This window comes from Aplysia californica, unplaced genomic scaffold (assembly GCF_000002075.1).
Source record: "Aplysia californica isolate F4 #8 unplaced genomic scaffold, AplCal3.0 scaffold00093, whole genome shotgun sequence".
Taxonomy (NCBI): Eukaryota; Metazoa; Mollusca; class Gastropoda; order Aplysiida; family Aplysiidae; genus Aplysia; species Aplysia californica.
The window spans coordinates 212,833-217,926 of record NW_004797363.1 but is presented as its reverse complement, the minus strand read 5'-3'; positions in this window follow the sequence as shown (position 1 = coordinate 217,926).

Genomic DNA, 5,094 nt, shown 5'->3' with positions numbered 1-5,094 from the left:
ATTGCTAAATATTTGGGGGTGGAGTGTTTTGCTGTTTGTTTTGTATTTATTGTGCTTCGTTTTATTTTTGTTTGTTTTTTCCTCGTGCTAAACTGTCAACCCTCTATGATATCGTTGTAATATGCTTCGATACATGTATACTACAGGGAAGGTCATACTCGAGGGCAAGATGTAGGGGAAAATGGTGGAGAGAAAACAACGTGGATCGATAACACCAATGGATGGACTGGCATAAGTAGGACAGAGTGTCAGAGTGTACAACGACAGCAAGCAATCGTAAGCACTGGTGGATCATTGCACGTCCACCTATGAGCCAGAAATGACAGCTCCGGGTATCCAGGTATATTACAGGATGATTCTTCTTTGTTTAGGGCACACATACTCGAGTCCCGTCTTTGAGCTTTTGACTGACGAGATCTCTACTTAGTCTGCCGTGAACACAGGTATCTTCCGCGCGAACAATGAAATATTCTGATGGCAACGCACCCCCCCTCCCCAGATGATGTCACAGATATGCCTACACCACAAGCTCTGAAAATATTAACTAAGTCACGAATAAAAAATATGTAATCATTGCTTTGGCTATACATGTGTACTCTGCAGAAAAGTTCAAACTGACTGCTTATATCATTTTGACGTTGCTTCTTCTTTATATAATTATGTATGTTAAATAAACGGGAAATAACGTTCTGTTGTCATTCCTCGTATTTAGGGCATCGGATGCATGACTATGAAACTGAATACATGTACTGTGGGTTTGTCTTTTTCCGGAAACAATTAGATATCTAGGCTCAAGCGCATAAAAATAAACTCGGCCCTTTGAATAGATGTTAAGATCACATCGAAGAGAAAACCAGAGGAAGATGGGGTAAAATGAGCGGTAACGATGGTTACGCAGAAAAAAAGGGGGAGGAGGGTGGTGGTGGCTAATCGTATCAAAAACGAATTACTTTGATTAACCGACTTTTTCGCCGTACGCTTTGGCGCCACATGGCTTATGAACATTAATATTAATTTTCTCTTCCATCACGCCTCATGAGCGGTTTCCTGTCTTTTTATACATTTATTCTCGTCATCATTTTGATCATTGTCCACCTCCTGACCATAGTGCGGTCAAAAATGTGTGCGGAATTTATCCTTACATATGTCTTTAACGGGTAAATCAATATCACCCCTACTTTGCACAGCAGTTTGTATCAATTTATCTTAACCGAATCATATTTTTTTTCGAAAACAATTGAGGCTAGAATGAAAAACTCAACAACTTTTCTTAATAAATTTGGATAAAATACTATAAATCTTCGTCATGCGGAAAATGGGATTGTTCACAGCACTTCCCGCTTAACACACACATACGCATTTGGCCTTCCTCACAGCTCACCAATGATACTTTTTAGTAATTTTAGTGGCAAAACTTGTTACTAGAAATTCATTTTATAGTAAACCCTTTTTTTGCACTAAAGGTTCTCAAAACATGCTTTCAATAAGCATAATGTCGCGTTTTAAAAAAAGATGACGGATTTGCTTCCATGAGTCTGTCCCACAGTTCGAGCACACGTTTGAAGCTTAATACCTCAGCAACCACTTTTTTTCGGTTTTAACCGTATTTTTGTGTTAGTTATATGCACCTACGACATTGTGAAAATTCAAATTAGGTAGCTAATTAGTGACTGGTTAATTAATTACTCTTTATCATTAGTGCATGACATTTAGTGCGTACAGTACCTATAATCCAAACACAAAAAGATTCAGGGGCGTACAAAAAATATAACAAAATGTGACAAGAAGTTAGTAGTCTTAGCATAGGCCTACGGAGCATCACAAACACAACCCCGAATCAAAACCCAGTATCACAACAGTCAAAAACATCATCAAATGCAACACCAGGGAAAAGTGGCTGAATGGGTGGGCAATGGGCAAAACTGGAAGAACTGTATTTGCACACATGACTGCTCCCAACTCAAAAGATGCACTAAATGAGTAAATTCCCTGAATAGAAGAGAACAAGTCACGATCTTTCGCCTGCGAACACAAAATATCTTACTGAATTCCTACTTAAATAGGTTCCGCAAGGATACCCCACCCGACTGCCCGTTGTGTGACTGCCAGGATGCATCAGTATCACACCTCCTCTTTTAGTCTTTACCTGCCCTGCACTTAGCGAACTGCTTAGTACCTAACTACCTGACTCCCCTGACATCGGATATACTCTATACAGTGACAAAACTCAGCTGATAAAAAAATGTAAATTCTTTGCCATATCGACAGGCCGAAGGGCTAGAACTTATATGGCCGCTGGATCGGAAAACTAAGTAAAAGTGAAAGTAAAGCATAGGACTACATAATTTATTCTGTTAGTGGGCGAGACGAGTCTTCACATGGGTTGATGACTAGACCTATTCATTGTTGGGTGAATTGAAGCCCTTCTTTCCCTCAATACTCGTCCTCCATACATTTTACAAGCGTTTCACACTGTCGCCAATAAACTTTGTCCAATCGAGATATCGCATTTTCTGTTAGCTGTCAGCCATCTTTCAATTTAAAGGTTGTATTTTGAGATGAAACCGTGTCTTTGATCTCTGCCCATTTGAGATAGGCTTATTCTGCCGCACGCCTCCCCCCTTAAAACAACAAAAAGTTTTCTTTCGCACTATAAAATTTTCCCTGCCGTTTGATTTCCTGAACGTAAACCCTTCAAGTCTCACTGTATTACAAAGGCATGTCTTCGATATGTTTATACATCATAATTTGTTGACAACCATCCTTTCAACTTTCTGAGAGTAACAAATTCATTTCTTTCAAACATCTGAGCAATTTGCTCGTCGGACAACCTCCCTATCGAAACTATCAGTCTTCAAAGGCCACCCTCTTTTAGCTAGCACCCATTTCGTGCTGCTTTATCCATCTTGACAATGTGCTTCTGTTCAAACCTAAGGCATGCCGAGTTGTTTCTTTGGGATTCCCTATATCATGGTACAAAGCTCCTCTCCTTGCCTCTCTATTAAAATAGGAGTAGAGCTGAAGCGCAAACTTTTGAAGAGTGGTGAAAGTGAGTTTAAATGACTTCTTGTCCCTCATAGTGCAAACAAATCGTTGACACAAATCAAATTAATTCAAGCTCAAAACTTAGAAGGGAACATTGAGTTATTAAAGTTATCTTGTGAAATGATTAAAAATTCCAAAGCTAGACTACACCTCAGGGGGCTTTCGTGTTCTAGAGGTTAAGGTGGTCACCTCTCATTCAATAGACTAGGTCTCGGTTCGAATCCGGATGGTGAGTTAAAATTTTCATCTCTAAAATATTTTCCTTACACATTCTTTCCTGCTATCTAATATGTTTTGTCGTCTGCTTTCGTCTCCACTTTCTGCACCCATCCCCTCACCTTCTTTGCTCCCTCTGGGCTCCTGTCTTCCTAACTCTTCCTTCAGCCTTTCTACTGCTACCCCTTGGCTCTTTCTTACAGCTGTCTTTCAGCCACAACCCCGATCTTATGGTAGGTAAGATCTTCACATAGCCTTCTCAGATAAGGGCGAAACATGTCGGAGGTCCTGTGTGCAAGTTGCGCCCAGGGCGGTGCTACTGACTGAAGTTGTCTTTAGGCCATTCCCAAAGGGGAGATATTAATATGTTCTTATGCACAGTAGAATTGTAAATGGGCAGACTTATCTCTTTATCTCCTTCCTTATCCTTACTATCGTCATTTTTTCTCTACTTCTTTTGTATGTGTGTCACTCTCTTGTAAACTGCTAGATCTATTTACGGGGTGTCTTGATAGTCGAAACAGATTTTGTGCTGTTGAGGCAAGAGAGGTGAGCAGAGTAAGCCTGATTCCCCGTTTGGACTTCTCTGTTGACATCCACCCTTTGGCACTCATATTATTACCTTATGCAGTTGTGAGCGCCGCAAAACCTTACTAAAACTAAACTAAAAGATCCCTTAGTGGTCCAAAATCAATAAGAGCAGGTTTCAGCCGCCTCCCGGGCAAAATTCAAAATGTTCTACTTAGCGAAGATGTTTAAAGTGTCCCGCGCGCTCATATGATCGTATGCAGTTGTGAGCGCCGTAAAGCACTAACACACAAAAAAAGACTACACCACTGACTTCTTTCAGCTGCTGTGATGAAAAAAACCTTGATAGTTACTTCAGAGTCTCGATTCACGTGCGCTTAATGTAGTTGAGTAAAAACCCTATGATTTGAGCAATGAGTAGCCGAGGTTAAAGGTCAGTTTTTACTCCGCCCTTACGTGCTGTGACATCCGTTCGGCAGATCGCTCAGACTTAAGGGCTGTGCAGCAATAGTAGATTAAAATATAATCGAAAGCTGTCGAACGTAAACAACTGAATTATACTCATTTTCCCATTATCTAATCGGACGAAAGAGCTCGTCCACGGTTTTTACGACTTATGTGAATAGTCGTTTCATGGCGGGATTGATGTACTGTAAACAGCCTACATTTTCAACGTTTATTTCAATGAAATATTCAAACATTAAAGATAAACTATAAAAGAGAATTTGTCACTGCTGTAAACCTTATAAAATCTGTAGAAACAAAAACAAAATGTTGAATGGAATACGTTTAGCGCCCCAATCAACATTATTGGGTTATTTAAGAAGCAGGACCTCCGAGTTTAACGTCCACCTCCGAAAGGGCCGAGCCAAATGGGAAATTTGTATAAAGTGCTTTTTCCAAGGACACAACGTCGGACCGAGCTTGTAGAAACCACTCTTTGGGATTTAAAAAAATTAGTAACTATTCAGGAATTTTCTAGAAAAGGTCATACATCTGTTTACAAAAATATTATTGATCTGTTAAAACAAATTAATACAAGTAATTGTGAAAAAATCTTGAGACTTTACGGCAAAAGTTGAGGATATATTCGGCAATAATGGCAATAAGTTATGCTATAAATTTTTGACCGCGCTAAAGTATTATCATTTAGCTTAATATTATAATTGTTTATATTACCGTTCATTTATATTAAGTATGACTGTGACTGTGAGCCTGTTTGTGAGTGCAAGTATATGTTTGTGTGTGTGTGTGTGTATATGTGTGTGTGTGTTTGTGTTTGTGTGTGTGTGTGTGTGTGTGTAT